Genomic DNA, 19,875 nt, shown 5'->3' with positions numbered 1-19,875 from the left:
AATGGATATATCGAAACAAGCAAGATGAGCATGGTCAAGTTGTCAGAAACAAAGCACGTCTTGTGGCTCAAGGATATACTCAAGTTGAAGGAATTGACTTCGATGAAACATTTGCTCCTGTGGCAAGGCTTGAAGCTATTCGCGTACTGCTAGCCTATGCTAACCACCACAACATCTTGCTATATCAAATGGATGTGAAGAGTGCATTTCTCAACAGCAAAATTGAAGAAGAAGTATACGTCGCTCAACCACCTGGCTTTGAAGATCCAAAACATACTGATATGGTGTACAAGCTAAACAAAGCACTGTATGGCCTCAAACAAGCTCCTCGCTCTTGGTATGATACGATAAAAGACTTCCTGAAGACCAAAGGCTTCAAACCTGGATCCCTCGATCCCACACTCTTCACAAAGACATATGATGGTGAACTGTTTGTGTGCCAAATATATGTGGATGACATTATCTTCGGCTGCACCAACCAGAAGTATAGTGATGAATTTGGATACATGATGCAAGAGCAATATAAGATGTCCATGATGGTTGAGCTGAAGTTCTTCCTTGGTCTTCAAATTCGTCAGCAAAGGAATGACATCTTCATATCTCAAGAAAAATATCTCAAAGATTGTCTGAAGAAGTTTGGAATGCAAGATTGCAAAGGTTACACGACGCCAATGCCAGCCAAACACCATCTGGGTCCCGACGACAATGGTAAATAATTTGATCAAAAGGTATACCGCTCCATGATTGGTTCCTTACTTTACCTATGTGCATCTAGGCCAGATATTATGCTTAGTGTTTGCATGTGTGCTCGATTCCAAGCGGCACCAAAGGAATCGCATCACTTAGCTGTGAAGCGAATTCTTCGATATTTGGCTAACACCCCAACACTCGGATTATGGTATCCAAAGGGCTTAGAATTTGATCTGGTTGGATTCTCGGATGCTGATTATGCTGGTGACAAGGTGGATCGCAAGTCTACATCAGGCACATGTCACTTTCTGGCACGATCACTTGTCTGTTGGTCTTCAAAGAAGTAGAACTGTGTATCACTCTCAACTGCTGAATCTGAATACATTGCTACTGGATCTTGCTGCGCTCAGATTCTATGGATGAAGCAAACTCTCAAATACTATGGCATCAATCTGAAACAAGTACCTCTCTTCTGCGACAAAGAAAGGGCCATCAAGATTACCAACAATCCAGTCCAGCACTCGAAGACAAAGCACATTGAAATTCGTCATCACTTTCTCAGAGATCATGTCATGAAGAAAGATATTGACATCATTCACGTCAGCACTGAAGAGCAACTGGCAGATATCTTCACAAAGCCCTTGGATGAGAAAAAGTTTTTGCAAGTTACGGTGTGAGCTAAATATCTTGGAATCCTCAAATGTCCTGTGATCAGGCACACATCCTAACACTTATGCATGTTGATGACTTAGATGTGCAACACACGAAGTAAAGTATATCTTCAATGAATGAAGACTTACATTCTGAGTGTGAATACATTAACGTGGAATTTGACTTCGGAGCACCACGATAATTGTGCGCTGGGTCTGGGTCTAATACTTCCTATATGGTGGGTAACGCCACCACCAAATTTCTCTGTTTGAAGTCTTTCACTCATGGCGTTATTTTTGCTATGTCTTCACATTTGGTTTGTCTTCAAATTTCAGCTTATCTTCATGATTATCTTCACTATGTTGATTTGATTGCTTTCTGATATATATACTAGTGTTCTGTCCTCTACAGCATTCACTTATAGCTATGTCTTCCTAGTTTAATCTTTTGAACTAAGTGAATGTGATCGGACCCTAATCTCTCTATGCTTTCTATCTCAAACTCTATCTGTCCAAATCATATGCATTCTATTGAAACTATCGAATGTCTTCTCTGCGTCCTTCTTAGCAGAAGACACAGAGACAAACATTAAGACTGTTTTAAATGATTCATCCTTATTGTTTCAAATCTGGAGAAGCCGGAACGACCATCTGACAAACTTGGAGGGCGTGGGAACGTGGGACAACTCTGAGTATGTTGCATGCTTGCCACGTGCCCCTCAGATGTGAACCGCCAGGGGCACCTGAGTAATTGCGCTGTGCTGCACACTTCCTTATAAATACAAGTCCCCCTGCGGTAAAGAAAATCTTCTTCAACTTCTCCACCTCGTCAAAACCCTAGCGCCACCGCTAGCTCTCGACGACGCCGGCGACGAAGTGCTTAGTTGCCGTGACTTCTCCGACGCCGTCCTCACGCCGGCCGCGGACACCGTCCTCTCCGCCGCCGCCGTAGGTGTCCTCCGTCGCCAAGTAGGGCACAGTGGATTGAACTGCTCGGTCTCCTGCTTGTCCCATCTAGCAGTTCTTAGTGTGGTAAATACAACTCTATTTTTACCATCTTTTTGATCCTCAAATATTCATCGTATTTACCAAAATTGGTTTCTGCCTATACAATGTTAGATCGATTCTGTCTGCATCTCATACTGCCTAGTATATTCACTTAAGCTTCATAACTAGTTGATTCCTCACTTGTACTTATTCACGGATTCGTACAAATCTGGAACCAACTCTCAACACATAAGTGAATGTCTTTGCATCATGAGGTCAATGTCTTCACACTGATTTATCTTCAAAATCCTCTGAGAATGCATATGACCTCTTCCCCTTCCCTCGCATCTCTAATGCTATCACAGGTACATGTCCGTGGGAGAATCCCTTGGTTCTCATAGTCTGCATTCGTTTGCAGAATTCTTACAGCATCACATTAACTCTCCCGAAGCCAGTTCCTGTTTGTCCAACAAGCGAAAGCCTTTGAAGCCTTTGAACGTGTTGAAGCCATTCAGTTTGAAGTACATGGCTGCAGAGAAATCAGTAAGGAAGGGTGGCAGACAGCGTCGTGGGGGAACAAGCGATTTGCCTGATGACCTCGCAGAGCTTTACAAGACAGATCCTGAAGAGAATTATAATCAGCCCAAGACACGAATCTAATGTATTCGACGATATTGGGCTGAAGAATGGTTCAAATACAAGTTCGTGACCCAGGAATACACTGAGAAGAATGCTATCAAAAGTCCTTGGGGTGATATTCTCTTTCGAGGCCTTCCACCCAAGAACAGAGCTGAAGCTATTGCATGGTCCATGGACCTCAGCCTGAAAATGCCGACCCATCGACATTGCTCTGGTGTCATGACGATAATCTCTTCAAGCGAAATTTCCAGCACGCAAAGGCATCGGCCAAGGAAAACAAGAAGTCATTGGGATTAGACTTCAACCCTGGTCCCTTTTCTCCCCGTGCTGACGGCTCACGTGATGCAGAACCCAATGTCATCGGTCCTTTCTACAACCTTGATGGCCTCATCACTCACATCTCGGTCCAAGGTGCCAAAGTGGATCATTCTGATGATGATACTGACACCGATGAAGCCCCAGCTCCTACTCCAAAGACGTTGAAGCCAAAGAAGGCTAAGGCTTCAAGATCAGCTGCTGCTCCAAAAGCTTCACGTGCGAAGCCACTGGCCACTGCACCTCCTAAAGACAGTGTGCAGTCTGAAGATCAATCACGTATCTCCAAGAAGATGGAGAAGAAAAAGAAAATCGTCAAACATACTGATCAGACATTGATTCCTGCTGCCATTTTGCGAGAAGAGCACATTGATCTATCCAGCGATGAAGATCTTGCAGATGATGCTCTTGAGCAACTGATCAAGAGCAAGGAAGAAGCAGAGATCTTCAGTGATTTGCCTCTCTTTGATGTGGCAATCATCCATCACTTCATTGATGAGTGGTTTGACAACCCAAATCTCAGCTTTCAAGATCTGCAACTTCCCATTGGCCTCAGCGTCTCCTTCAATGGCGCAATTGCTTCTGAGCTAGCTCTTGCTCAGCGTCTCGTTGAACTGAAGCACAAGATCAACTATGAGAAAGCTCAGTTCAAGAAGCATGTGGCAAAGCTCAGCGTGCAAGATGTCAGAAACTTCAAAATCATGCTGCACGAGCTCAACGAAGCCTTTCACAAGAAGCGCGATGAAGCTAAAGGCTCTCGTGAGCGCATGAAGAGTCTGGCTGACAAGTGTGTGCTAGCCTACAATGAGGCTGAGAAGCGCAAGGCTCTTGGTCGTCCTGGCATTGACCCCAGAATGGCTGCAAAGAAGAAGAAGCAATCAACTGACCAAACCGCACCTTCAAGGCAAGAAGAACCTCGCATAGTCTTCCCAAGCAGCATGACTGGCTCGAAGCCAAAGGTCAGGTCAATCGCTTCAGAACTGAAGAAGACGAGGACTGCCGAGGCTGAAGCCAGAAAAAGAAAAAATTCTGAAGCCTCTGATGTTGCTCGCTCCAAGAAGAAGCGCAAAACCAAGAAGAATCGGGCTGCTCCCATAGAGCCCTTAGTTGTTGAACCTATCTCAATGGTTCGCCCTGCATCTGAACACCAAGAACGACGGATGATAGTTCATGAGCTTGCTTCCACAGAGGCTCATGAAGCTGAAGTTATTCCAGCAGTTGATCCCACCGCTGCTGAAGACATTGGTCACAATGACAATGTTGAAGATGATGTAGTTCTTCCTCAGATCGAACACAACCTGGTATCATCGCATGTTCTCACGAGCAGCGAACACATCAGCATTGGTCGTCCTCTGACGCCAATTGCTCAGGATGCATCATGGGCTGATCACCCACAACAACAAGACTCCCCGAGTACTCCCCAACAACAACGAGTCACACCACCTGTGCAAGAAGAAGAGGATGACCTTGAGGCCCAGCCAACTCCATCTCCAAAGGCGTCGCCAGCATTTCGCAGGCTTCGCAAAGGACCAAGGCCTCAAGTCCCTCTTTCGAGCGTTCCTGAAGGAGATGTGCACCACCAATCTGTTGCACGTCAAGTGTTTCCAGAAGCCACTCCGACTGTGAATGTCTCCGTGTCTGAAGCCAAAGCTGCTGAAGACAATCCGGCTACATCAGCCGATGACAACCAAGAAGAACGTGTCCCTACTCCCCCCATTACTGAAGAAGCTGTTCCTGATATGAACGTGCCAGTGCCCGACCCTCCAGCTCATCAAGTGGAGGTTGAAAATCTTGAGGCTGCCACCACCAACACAAATGAAGCCAATGACATAGTCATGGCTGAAGCAAATGTGGATCCTGCACCAACCAATGTGCCAGAAGCCAATGATGCAACTGCTCCTGAAGCACCTGTTGTGCAGCTTGACACCTCTGTTTTTGCCACTGCTCCTGTTTCGCCACTAAGGCCCTATACAATTGAGCAAGCTTACAACTATGGTCAGCTGATCACTGTCAGATGGCCCATTCTGGTCCCTCCACCTAATGCCTCTGGTCCTCAGTTTGATTATCATGTTGAGCATAGGCCTTTGATCCAGAAACCAAAGCCAAGACTGCCAAGGTTCCTAGGTACTGCCACCTCTACAGGGTCCTTCAATGCAAATGGCTTCAAAGCCCACAACACCTTCTTTGACAGAGCAAAGAACCCCTACTCAAGGCCAAGAATATCATCAGATCGTTTCTGGAGCTATCAACAACGAAGCTATTACTCCTGCGTTCTGTATGATCAAGGGCGCATTTTCCCTCATTTGCGCCTCGACACTGAAGCCATTGTTGGATTGCCATGCTTGGAAGAAGCACTTGACTGCTTTCGTGATGCAGGTCTGCTCAGCTTTGTGACAGACAAAGAACACTGGAATGAGGAACTTTTGCTTCAATTCTATGCTACCCTCCACATTCGCGGCTACTACAGGGATACAAAGACATGGGTTCTCGAGTGGATGACAGGAAATGTTCATCATGAAGCCAAAGCTCTTGACGTCATTGAGCTTACAGGCCTACCCACTCCCGGAGAGCTGTTCAAACCTGATTGTCAACTCCACAGCAATGCACTGGAGAGCATCTTCCACAAGCCAGAGCCCAACATGAGCCAGATGTTGAGCATGATGAAGCCTTTGCCATCTGACACTGAATACCCAAAGGAGTTCTTTGTTGATGACCTTGAGTATATGCCTCGCACAATATATCACATCATCAGGCGAACTCTATGGCCTATCAAAGGGCATTCATCAGCTGCAAACCTTGAAGGAGCCATGAAGACATTGGTCTTTTACATCCTCAACGGCATCAGCTTCAATAGACAAGAATTCTTCATTCGGCAATTGGCTGCGTCTGGTTCTGACCTTTTTGGCCTGAAATTCTCTGCTCCATGGGTCATGCGCCTCATCAAGCTACACTCTGCTATCAACTATCAACCCTCTGCTCGCAATCATCTGATCTTTCTACCAGAGGTTGATATGTCAGTTGAAGCCATATACCCTGAGCCTGCCAAGAAGCCTCTTTGTCTTCAAAATGCTGATCACCAAAGCTTCACTCAACCCATGGTAGGAGTCCAAGAAGTAACTCGAGTCTATCCAATGGCTGGGAACACTCGCATGCCTCACCTGCGCAAACTGAAGCTACTGAGAGCACAATTGCTCAAAGGCCTAAGAAGCGCTCTCCCATCCTAAATGACCGAGAACTTCTTGTGGCACTGCATCAGAAACAAGACAAGCATCAGTTTTGGCTCAAGCGACAGATGCAAAGCCTCTTGGTGGACGTCAATCGCATTCGAAATCTTGCCACCAAGAATGCTTTTGCCACTCATGAGACCTGTCGGCGATCATGGAAGAGTTTGACGCTGCTCAGTGCTGAAGCAGATCTTCAAGACGATGGCTTCACTGAAAGATTCAAGTTTGACTCCACTCCTCCATGGAATGCGGTCCTACGCCGAACTCCATCCCTTGAAGATTCTGACTATTCTTCCTCCACGGCAACTGTGAATGCCAAAATGATCGATGATGAAGACGATGCTACTTCACCGCCCCCTACTTCTGCATGCATCGACACTGCACCAAGTTCTTCTGCGCCGCCAAACAACAACGACAACCCTGCTGCTTCACCTACTCCTCATGAGAACGAGTAGATGCTCTATGTCTTCAAACCTTTTTGGTCCTTACTGACAAAAGGGGGAGAAGCATATGAGTTTGATAGTCTTCAAGCGGGTTCCTATGGGCGGTTGCTTTATATTTTGCCTAGTGTTTACAACTCTCGCTTTTGATACATTCGGTTCTTTGAGTTGTAACACTTAAACTCGATGGTCATCTTCTACTTATTTGCTTTTCTGTGATGCGATGATAAATTCTGCATGTGTGATGATAACTTCCGCAGTTAGATCATTCCGCAGACGTCCATTTTTCATTATGCATGTCATTCTCTTAGTTATATCATTTCATGCATGATGAATTATCTTCATAAGTTGAAGAGGATCTCCACAAGTACAACCTACCATGTGCATTTGCATTCCAAAAGCAAATTACTTATATGCACATCTTCAGGGGGAGCCTTTGCCACTTATGAAGACAATACCCTATCCTTTACAACTTCACATACTTTATCGTTGTTGAAAACTTCAACCAGTTTGTCATCAATCACCAAGAAGGGGGAGATTGTAAGTGCATCTAGTGCCACCCCTAGTTGGTTTTGGAGTATTGACGACAAATTTGGTTGAGGGACTAATGCGTTTGTGAGAATTGCAGGATAACGCAGGTAGTGTCCCTCATTGATTTGGTTTACCTACCGGAGATGACCCCTAAAAATGTATGAAGACATTGACGACAATGGTGGTATGTGAAGATATTCATATTGAAGACTATGACATGAGAAGACATTGAGTGAAGACTATGGAGCAAGAAGACTGTGTCATTTCGTTGTTTCCTTTTTCTTCTTTGTTGAGTCATAGGAACCACCGTACTGTTAAATGGGGTCCAAGTGAACAAAGTCAGAATGACTGAAGTGATGCTCAACCCAAATCCTATGTCTTCGAGCGAAGAAAATGAGAGCAAATCTTATCCAGAGCTGGATGAGTCAGCTTTGCTTGTAGCCCAAGTAAAGTTGCCGTTTGTGTTTGAAATCTGACCGTTGGAACACGTGTCAGTTCCTTAGTGACCCAGGGTCATTTCGGACATATCAGGTCGGGTTGCCTAGTGGCTATAAATAGCCCACCCCCTACACCATAAATTGGTGACTGCTCAGAGTTAGTGCACGGCTTTTGTCGTTTGAGAGCAGCCCACCTCGAATCCTTTGAGAGAGAGAAATCCTTGCGAGGACAAAGCCCAAAGACCCAGATCCAAAGAGTGTTAGGCATCACTGAAGTCTTTCTGTCTGCGTGACCTGAAGACTTATTACACTTGAGGACTGTGAATCCTCCAGCCGGTTAGGCGTCGCGTTCTGAGCATCCAAGAGTCATTGTGGATCGCCGGTGAATGAAGTCTGTGAAGGTTCGGAAGTCTACCTTGAAGACTTACCAGAGTGATTGGGCGAGGACTGTGTGTCCTTAGCTCAAGGGGAATAAGGTGAAGACGCGGTCTTCTGAGTTGAATCTCAGCCTCCCTAACCAGACGTACAATTGTCACAGCAACTGGAACTGGTCCAACAAATCCTGTGTCTTCAACAAGTGACTGGTTCTATCCTCTCCCTCCCTTTACTTAGAGTTAGTCTTCGTGAAGTCATTGCCTATTTGTCATACCTGTTTGACTTCATTGCTTAACTACTATCGTTGGTTGGTTTCATACTATCTTCCATCCTGATCCTTACTACCAAGCTACTATTAGTCTTTGTACTTTCACATTCCTGCATACTTGACTATGGTTTGCTTGTTGTAGTTTATCTTCCGCTGCATATCAATTAGGTCATTTCTGTTGTTTGTCTTCGAAACTTCCACGTTTTGAAGACTTTCCTAAAAATTGCCTATTCACCCCCCTCTAGTCGATAACGAGCACTTTCAGCGGTAACGCAGGAGCTCGCGCGCCATGAGCAGCGTGGCCTGCGCATCCGTGGGGGCGCGACGAGCGTGGGATGACGAACCGGCTGGGGTCAGCGACGAAGTGGCGGGGCGGCCATCCCGCCGCACGGAGGGGTGCAACAAGGATGCTTGCTGTTTGTTCCCCGCTGGGCTGGTGGCGGCGTTGGCGGCTGCCGACAGAGAATGACGTGGAGTTCCACCGACAGGAGCCGTCTGGGCGACGTGGGTGGCGAGAGCGGCCCGGCGCTTAGCGCGAGCTCGGCGGGCGTCGGACATGTATGCGATGAAGCAATGGGACGCGGATCGGCGGAAGGAAGACTTCGGCGCACCACTACCTGGCGTGCCAAATGTCAGATTTAGGGTTCCGGCAAAACCCTTGAGGTTCGAACACTGCGGTGCGCATGAAGATTTCCCCCTACAGAATCTCGCTCTCAGCCTCGTCGCGATCTCTAAGCTTAGCTCAATGAACTCACAACACAAGAGACACACGTTTTATACTGGTTCGGGCCACCGTTGTGGTGTAATACCCTACTCCAGTGTGTGGTGTGGTGGATTGCCTCTTGGGCTGATGATGAACAGTACAAGGGGATGAACAACCTCCTGTGGTAAGGCATTCTTGTGCTTGGTTGGTGGTTCTGCTCAAGGTCCGATCCCCTTCCTATGGTGCTGGCTAGTCCTGTTGTCACACCCTAGCTAGTTCATGCATTAGAGTGTTGCATCATGTTTATTATTTCATCAGAAACCTAAAAAGGGGATGACAGAACCCCCAGCCCCCTCTGAAACCAACTAGGGTTTACTAAAAACTTTTTCAATGAACCTGAAATGCCCTTCTAAAATGCCCATCATTTTTGTCTTGGTTCAGAACCTCTGCCAAAGGTGATGCACATTTTCCTAGGTCATCTTAGGGTCTTTGAATTAAATCATAAATATTTGAATTTGGGCATTTAAAATTATATAAAATATTCAAATGCTCAAATATCTCCAAACTAAAATGTTTCATGTTGGAAATAATCCAACTATGGACCAGGAGTAGTTTGGTGATTTTAGGAGTTGCCTAAGTATTTTTAATAATTCAATAAAGTGGCAGAAGTATTAAAAAACAGAAAACAGGAGAAACACAAAAACCTTACCTGGCGCCCAGCACCCGGCCCACCTACCGGCCCAGCTCAGCGCCGCTCCAGGAAGCTGCTTGCCGGCCAGGCAGGCAGGCAGGTGCCCGGCGGCGACCGCAGCGCGCGCCCCGCAGCTGGCCGTCGCCCTGCTTCACCTCCTCGCCTCGTGGCTAGATGGATGAACTCCATGCAGCGCCGTGAACCCGCAGGACACCTCCATTCTCCCCCAACTCCTCTCTCTCGCGCTCCCCCGCCATGGCCGACGCCACCGCCGCCGTGCCTACGCCGTAGCCACGCCCTCCGTCGACCCCATGCCGTGCCGCCGTGTCCAGGAGCTCCGCCACCCTCCTCTCCTTCGAGCAAGCCGAGCCCCGAGCGCTCGCAAGGCCCGAGCCCACCGCATCGACCTCGACCGAACCGCCGTCACCGGAGATCCCCTTTAACGCCGTCGTCGCTCTAGTCCGTCCCCGGCCGCACCAAGTGCTTCGTCGAACTCCCCGTGAGCTTAGCCATCTTCCCCTCCCTTCTTTTCTTGCTCCCGAGCCGTGTAGCAACCTCCCGGAGCTCAACCGCACCCACCGCCGCGGAGCTCGTCGCCGACGTGCTCCCGGCCATCCTCTGGCCACTCCACGGTGTCCATCATGCTCACCGTGTTACGTAGCACCTAACCAGCTACTCCCCACACCTCACCGACCCCTCTAGCGTCAAGTTCGCCCTCGGCCGAACTCCGGTGGCCGCCAAAGTCGTCGCCGGCGCCAATTTCGGCCACCCCGACCCCAACGGACTCCACCAAGAGCTGCGGCTCGTCCTCAGCTCCTCTCCGGTGGCCTCCGCGACTCGTTTGGTTGCCGGAACGGCCAAAACCACTTCCGCCGCCGCGTCGGGCTCGCCGGCGGCTAAACGCCTGTGCAGCCGACCCGAGTTTGACCACGGGTGGGCCCTGGTTGACTCTCCTGAGTCAATGACAGGTGGGGCCCAGCCCTGTTAACTAATTAGGATTAGTTTAAATTAATTTTAGTTTAGCTAATCACACTGACACGCGGGACCCACTGTCAGGTTTGACCCGGACCGTGTCCCGTTGACCTGCTGATGTCACACTGACGTCAGGCTGACGCAGTAATTGATTTTCTGGATTTAATCTAATATAGGAAATTCCAGAATATAGTTTAAACTTCAAAAATTCATAACTTTTAATCTGTAACTCCAAATCAGACAAATTATATATGAAAAATGATCAGAAAAATCCAATCTATCCATCTGTACTATTGTCATGCATGATTAAACAAGTTAACTTGATGTTTAATGCAGGACAAGGTAAAACACTTTAAAGGGCCATGTAAGAGTTTGAAATTTGAATCTTTGGTTCAAATTGGTTCAAACCCTTCTGGTTTTAGTTGCATTAGCCCAACACACTCATATTGCCCTGTTTCATGCATGCATCATATTGTCGCACATTGTTTGGTGATGGTTGTGTATCGGTGTTATTTGCGGCAGGTTCTGCCTCCGAGGAGTACCGTGATTACCCTAACGAAGAACCGTATCAGTGCATCGAACCATCAGGCAAGCAACCAACCATTTGATCATATCGATACAATCCCATGTTCTCTCTCCTGCTCTCTTTTACTGCATTAAGACAACGCGTTTCAAACTGCTGTGTGCTGCGGTAGTTGAACCCATTTCCTCTGCATGACCTGTCATTGCCACAGTAACTAGATGAAACCCACTAGCATGTGTAGGAGTTGATTGAGCCATATGTATGTGTTGTTCCTACCTTGCTATGCCTGCTATGCTTAGAGTCGTGTCAGGTCTGGTTCATCTGGGTGATGGACTAGAGTGAAATGATTATGTCGGTAATGAGAGTGGTGTGGTGAACACGATTTGGTAAAGGTATCGATGAGAGGCCATGTAGGAGTACATGGGTGGTTGTTTCATTGAAGCCGACCTTAAGCACTGAGATCTGTATGTGTGATTTAAGAATCAGCTACTACCATGCATTGGGCCCGAAACCAATGGACCCTCTCGGCTTTTTATTCACCCTAGTTCTCCGTCCAGGAGTTGCAAGTAGTTTCTGGTGTTTGTAGCCTACTGGAGGCCGTGGACAGCGCTGACCGTAGGGGTGGGCTGTGATGCGGTAGGTACGTGGCCGGGAATACCGGGCACCCGTTAGGTGTCACGGAACCCTGTACACATCATTCGGGGCCGTATGGGAAACCTCGGCCGGACTCCCTGCGGATGGAACCTGGATAGGCGATAAACCTGGATTGGAGACTTAGGTGATTAGGTAGGTCATGGCCGACACCCACGTTGGGCTTCCGCTTGAAGGTTGCCGAGTACATGTCGTGTAAACGACGGTAAGTGGTGAGAGCGTGTATGAAGAAGTACACCCCTGCAGGGTTATCATGATCTATTCGAATAGACGCGTCCGCGGTAAAGGACTACTTGGTTGCCTATACAGTTCATAGACAAGTAAATGGAAACTACTAAAAGCCTCAAGATAAGTGTGAGTGCCGAGGATGGCTCTTCCGTAGGAAGACGAAGGTGGATCCTCGGTAGTGTATTGAAGTGGTGAGTAGTGGACTCGTGTGCGCAAAACCATTTCAAGTTGGAGTCTCGTAGGATAGCCTAGCCAAGAGTCAAAGCAGGCTTACTGCAATAACTCCACCAACCCTTCTTGATAATGTGCATGTATGTAGGATCTGATGTAAGTCTTGCTGAGTACCTTTGTACTCATGTTGCTATAATTTACATTTTTACAGAAGACGCTGCAACCCCTTCTGATGGGTTCTTCGTAGACGTTGACATTAATGAGTAGGCTAAGGCCCAGGTGGTGATCCTGAGCTTGTGAAGGATCACGTAGTATAGCTAGGTTTTCCAAGCCTCTTTTATTTTACCAGTTGTCTGTACTCAGACAAGCTACTTCCGCTGCTGGTTTGTATGACTGTATGACTTGAATGCTGGGTCGTGTGACCCGTATCTATGTGTATGTTATGTATGGCTCTCTGAGCCTTAAATAAAGTACTTGTGTTGTAGAGTCATGTTGTGATGCCTTGTTGTATTTGCACATATCAAGCATAATGTGTGTATGATTGAAATGCTTGGTATGTGTGGGATCTGATTATCTAGTTGTTTATCTTTAGTAGCCTCTCTTACTAGGAAATGTCTCCTAGTGTCTCCACTGAGCCATAGTAGCTTGCTACTGCTCCGGAACACTTAGGCTGGCCGGCATGTGTCCTTCTTCGTTCCTGTGTCTGTCCCTTCGGGGAAATGTCACGCATCGAGTACCGGAGTCCTGTTAGCCCGCTACAGCCCGGTTTACCGGAGTCCTGCTAGCCCAGTGCTACAGCCCGGACCCACATGCTGATGACCGACACGTTCATTGCTGGGTCATGGATGCCTGTCCTTGTAAGTCTGTGCCACTTTGGGTTTACGACTAGTCATGTCAGCCCGGGCTCCTTATCATATGGATGCTAGCGACACTATCATATACGTGAGCCAAAAGGCGCAAACGGTCCCGAGCAAAGGTAAGGCGACACCCGTGGGGTTACCGTGCGTGAGGCTGCAAAGTGATATGAGGTGTTACATGCTAGACCTATGTGGCATCGAGTCGGGGTCCTGACAGCGTTGGTATCAGAGCCGGACTGCCTGTAGGTTCTCCAAGCCAAACTGGTCGATGTTGAGTCTAGAAATTCTTTAGTTATATGTAGGGGAATTGTTTGTGGGTTGGAACGTAAGGCTCTTTTTACTCCTTTATCTTGTGACACTCTGATCTGAGTCAGACTATTCTTCCACCGGGGGTTAAGGAATTAGGATCTTTTCTCTCTATCAGGTTCACGTGTTACTAATCAGTAGTACCTTATAGGTTGGATGGATACAAGCCTAGTTCAGTTCTGCTACCACATTATGTTGCTAGGATGGACTCATAACTTGATATGATGTTGTTGAGTGTGTATGAAATCCTTTGTCAAATGTCTCAAAATCCTTTTTGAGCATTTACAGCTGTTATGCTGCCAAAATTTTGCTAGAAATTCTAATGCCCTTGCATTATGGTTGTGCTTTCAGATGGCCACTCACGATCTCAATCAAGTGGTTCGCCTGACTCGATGCCTAGATGTACACGGCCATACCGCCATGTTGGTCAGGGTAATGACTGAGGCTGGATACCGTTGGTATCCTGAGTACACGGTCAAAGAGCAATTTTGAGACTTTAATCAAAGCCAGTATCTCTGCACTGTCAGGATATTTCCATCTTATCCTGGATCCACCGAGCCCCTTCACTGCTCCTATGGACTCGGGATTACTATTGAGATGGCTGTGCAGGACGCCGCCTACTCTATGATGACCATCATGCTAGTCAGGTCTGGCCTATTTCGGGACTCTGATTTCCGGTATATGCCAGGATCACTTCCGGGAGCACAAGGGTATCTCCAGGCTATCTATGCTGACCCCACTCAGGAGGATTCACGGACTCGCACCACTGCTGAGATGCTCGAGGATAAGGACCGTGAAAATCGGGCCTTGAGGCTAGAGCTTTTCAATACCCGTGCTGACCATTGGGCCACTTTGACTCGATTAGCACCGGCTGTGCAAGATGGATATTCGGATATGCGCGATCTCTATCCTGTGAGATCTGCTCTGCCAGACGTGATGGGTTGGCGTGATGTAGGAGGCATCACCCCACCTCGCGGTCCCCGCAGACCACCGTCTGTTGGTCCAAGACCTCATCCTAGCCCCTATGGTCCATAAGCTCCGCGAGATCGTCTGTTCCCGGATGATCATGTTGAGCTTCCAGGCTATGGAGGTGACTTCTACGAGAACTACTACGGATTGGTCTGAGTTAGTGGTAGTATCACTAGTTCGTACTAACTGTGTCGTCTATCGTCCTGCGTGACTCGTGGGATATGACCTAGTTTGTACTCTTCCGGAGGTGTAGAAAAATAATGTATAGGAGCTTGGGATGCCTCCGATGAGATGTAATCCTCTTTTCACCGTAATAGTACCTTGTTTGGTCTTGTACTAAACCTTGTATGGTGTGTATGACGATGGAATAAAAGAAGCAGTTTCTGTATCTACCATGTCATACGGATGATCATCTTGCTTTCCGAGTTATTCCTTACATTCTGTATCCTATGTCGGAATCTTATCATTCTGACTAAATCATTGTCTTGTTTACCTAGGATGGTCAATACGTGCAATATCCCTGCTCCTCAAGAGCAGGCCGAAGGCAGTGAAGTCAGGAATGCAAATCTGCCTCATCCTCCTTCCCTAGCCGAAGTTATGCTGGAAGCCGAGAGAAACAAGCGGGAGACCAACCGTTTGTTGGAGCGTATTGAACAGAACACCGCACACCATCAGAGGACTAACGTGGTGTCACTCAGTGATTTCATCAAGTTACATCCACCCACGTTCCACCACTCCGTCGAGCCTCTCGACGCTGATGACTGGCTTCGCAGTATTTCTCACAAACTGCGTTCCGCGCTAGTAGCTGAGGCTGACAAGGTCACCTTTGCTGCATATCATCTTGAAGGCCCCGCTAGTCTCTGGTGGGAGAATTATGGAGCTATGCGCCCAGCGGGCATGTCACTACTTGGGCTGAATTCAGCGAGGCTTTCCATGAACATCACATTCCGGAGGGTCTCATGGACCGTAAACGTGAGGAATTTTGCAGTTTCACTCAAGGCCGACTCTCCGTGGATGCTTATATCAGGGAGTTCGGTAACCTCGCACGATATGCGACTGAGGAAGTTTCTACTGATGCCAAGAAGCAAGCAAGGTTCCGTAAGGGACTTAGTCCTGAGCTTCGCCGCGACCTCCGTCTGCATGAGTGCACATCTTTTCAGAAGCTTGTTAACAAGGCCATCAGTGCTGAGACTGGTCAGACCGATTATGACGCAACACGCAAGCATGGCCGTGACGTGGGTTCCTCATCCGGTGCTGGTCCTCAGAAGCGCCGTGTGTGGGTGCCCAACACTGCCCTGCCACCCAGGTTCACACCGAGGCCATCCTTCCAGGCGCCTCGCCCCGTTCAACAGTCTGCACCAGCCAAGCCCTATGGTGGTCCAACCAACAATGCTCCTCCACGTACCAGTTCCGTGACTTGCTTTAAGTGTGGGGAATCTGGCCACTATATGCGCGAGTGTCCCCAGACCAACCCCAACCAATCTGCTAAAGCTGTTGGCCGTGGCAAGCCGACAGGTAAAGTGTTCTACGCCAAGCCGGCCACCGCTGCACGTGGCCATGTCAACTGTATTTCTGCCGAGGAAGCTCAAGAGGATCCCAACGTTGTTCTCGGTACGCTCCTTGTTAATTGCCACCCGTCATCTGTTCTTTTCGATACAGGAGCCTCTCATTCATTCATATCCGAAAATTATGCTCGCTTGCATAACACCGCATTCTGTGACATGCCATCCACTATGGAAATTTCTACTCCCGGTTCTAGATGGCAAACCTCCGGGGTAAGTCATGGAAATGAAATCCAAGTCGACAGACTTGTTTTCCTTGCATCTTTGATAGCTCTTAAATCTTCAGATATTAATATCATCTTGGGTATGGACTGGATGTCAGCCCATCATGCCAACATTGATTGCTTCTCTAGGACTGTTCAACTCACCCATCCTTCGGGAAAGATAGTCTATGTCTTTACCCGAATAGCCAAGCGACAGTTATATTCTCTTAACGCCAGCCCTTTGCCAGACCTTGAGGACGTCCCGGTAGTTCGTGACTTCCCGGATGTCTTCCCAGAGGAATTGCCATGTGTTCCACCTGACAGGGATGTTGAGTTCGTAATAGACCTCATTCCAGGAACTGTCCCGATCGCTAGAAGACCCTATAAGATGGCACCACTAGAACTAGCTGAGCTTAAGAAACAACTCGATGAGTCCTTGAAAAAGGGTTTCATCCGACCTAGTTCATCTCCGTGGGCTTGCCCCGTCCTCTTCGTCAAGAAGAAGGATGGTACGGACCGGATGGTTGTAGATTATCGACCTGTCAATTTGGTCACAATCAAGAACAAATATCCGCTCCCCAGGATCAACGACCTGTATGATCAGCTCGCTGGATCCTCAGTCTTCTCCAAAATGGATTTAAGGTTGGGCTACCATCAAATCAAAATCAGGAACGGGGACATTCCTAAAACGGCCTTTGTTAATCGTTATGGCCAATACGAGTACACCGTCATGTCCTTCGGTTTAACCAACGCTCCAGCCACCTTTTCTCGGTTAATGAACTCAATCTTCATGGAGTATTTGGATAAATTCGTCGTGGTTTACCTCGATGATATACTCATCTACTCCAAGAACGAGGAAGAACATGCCGAACATCTAAGGCTAGTGTTGAAGAAACTTCGAGAGCATCGCCTTTATGCTAAATTCTCTAAATGTGAATTTTGGTTGTCAGAAGTGACCTATCTGGGTCATGTAATATCTGGTAAAGGTATTGCCGTTAACCCTGAGCGAGTTCAAGCCGTCCTTAATTGGACTCCACCTGAATCGGTCAAGCAAGTTCGGAGCTTCCTTGGCTTAGCGAGCTATTGTCGTCGCTTTTTCGAGAACTTCTCCAAACTTGCTAAACCTCTAACCGAACTCCTCAAGAAAGATAAAAAGTTCGAATGGACTCCACAATGTGAGCACAGCTTTCAGGAACTGAAAAGACGCCTGACTTCTGCTCCCGTACTGGTACCGCCAGACTTCTCCAAGGACTTTGGTATCTACTGCGACGCCTCGCGACAAGGACTAGGTTGCATTCTCATGCAAGATCGACACGTAATTGCTTACGCTTCACGGCAATTGCACCCACATGAGGGGAATTATCCTACTCATGATCTAGAGCTTGCAGCCGTAGTCTATGCACTTAAAACCTGGCGGCATTACCTTCTTGGTAATCGTTGCGAAATATTCACTGATCACCAAAGTCTGAAGTACATCTTCACCCAACCGGATTTGAATCTCAGGCAAAGACGTTGGGTTGAGTTGATCACAGATTTCGACTTAGGAATAACTTACACCCCAGGGAAAGCCAACGTCATGGCTGATGCGCTAAGTCATAAATCTTATTGTAACAACCTGATGTTACAACAAAGTCAACCGCTTCTCCATGAGGAATTTCGGAAGCTTAACCTTCACATTGTTCCTCAAGGTTTTCTTTCCACCTTGGTGGCGAAACCTACCCTTACGGATCAGATCATCAAAGCACAGAAGGTAGATCCGGGAATTTCCCGCATCAAGAGAAACATCAAGAAAGGAGTTGCGAATTGTTTCTCCATTGATGATCAAGGGGTCGTATACTTCGGGAATCGACTAGTGGTTCCCAAGGTGCGAAACCTGAGACGATTAATCCTTAAGGAAGCTCATGAATCCCCTCTCACCATTCATCCCGGTAGTACCAAGATGTATCAGGACCTACGCCAGAGGTTCTGGTGGACTAGGATGAAGAGAGAAATTGCTCAGTATATTGCTAATTGCGACGTCTGCCGTCGTGTAAAAGCAGAGCATCAACGGCCTGCTGGCACCCTTCAACCCCTAGCTATTCCTGAATGGAAATGGGATAAAATTGGTATGGATTTCATTACCGGTTTTCCCAGGACCAAGAGAAGGAATAATGCTATCTTCGTCATTGTCGATCGTCTTTCCAAAGTAGCCCATTTCTTACCTGTTCATGAGAGTATAACTGCTAGTCAATTGGCAGACTTATACATTTCCCGAATAATGTCTCTCCATGGTGTTCCTTTGGAAATTAACTCGGATCAAGGAAGTCTTTTCACCTCTCGATTTTGGGAAAGTTTCCAAAATGCTATGGGAACCCGTCTTCCACCCTCAATCAAGTGGTCAAGTGGAACGCGTCAACCAGATTCTAGAAGACATGCTTCGAGCTTCTGTTATCTCATTCGGAATGGAGTGGGAGAAATGCCTTCCATTTGCCAAATTTGCTTACAACAACAGCTATCAATCTAGCTTGGGTAAAGCCCCTTTTGAAGTTCTCTATGGACGACGGTGTCGAACACCCCTTAATTGGTCAGAAACCGGGGAAAGACAATTCTTTGGCCCGGATATGATCCAGGAAGCAGAAGAGCAAGTTCGCATCGTTCGTGAAAAGTTGAAAACAGCCCAATCTCATCAAAAGAGTCAATATGACCGAAAACATAAGGCTATGACTTTTGAGGTTGACGAGAAGGCTTACCTTTGGGTTACTCCTCTAAAGGGAACCCATCGCTTCGGTATCAAGGGCAAATTGGCTCCTCGTTACATTGGACCTTTTCGCATTCTCGCTAAACGAGGAGAAGTTGCCTACCAGTTGGAACTACCTCCGCATCTCTCCAGAGTCCACGATGTCTTCCACGTTTCTCAACTCAGGCGTTGCTTCTCGGATCCTATCCGCGGAGTGGACCACGAAATGCTTCATCTCCAAGATAATCTCACGTATCGAGAGTAGCCCATTCGTATCCTCGATCAGGCCGAGCGTACCACTCGACGTCATAATATCAAGTTTCTCAATGTTCAATGGTCGCACCATTCTGAGGATGAAGCAACTTGCGAAAGGGAAGATCATCTTCGACTCGAGTATCCCGCCCTCTTTCCGGAGGAACCCAAATCTCGGGACGAGATTCTTTTGAGTGGGGGTGAGTTGTCACACCCTAGCTAGTTCATGCATTAGAGTGTTGCATCATGTTTACTATTTCATCAGAAACCTGAAATGGGGATGACAGAACCCCCAGCCCCCTCTGAAACCAACTAGGGTTTACTAAAAACTTTTTCAATGAACCTGAAATGCCCTTCTAAAATGCCCATCATTTTTGTCTTGGTTCAGAACCTCTGCCAAAGGTGATGCACATTTTCCTAGGTCATCTTAGGGTCTTTGAATTAAATCATAAATATTTGAATTTGGGCATTTAAAATTATATAAAATATTCAAATGCTCAAATATCTCCAAACTA

The sequence above is a fragment of the Triticum aestivum genome, chromosome 1B, assembly GCF_018294505.1.
Source record: "Triticum aestivum cultivar Chinese Spring chromosome 1B, IWGSC CS RefSeq v2.1, whole genome shotgun sequence".
Classification (NCBI taxonomy): Eukaryota; Viridiplantae; Streptophyta; class Magnoliopsida; order Poales; family Poaceae; genus Triticum; species Triticum aestivum.
This window is presented reverse-complemented; position numbering follows the sequence as displayed.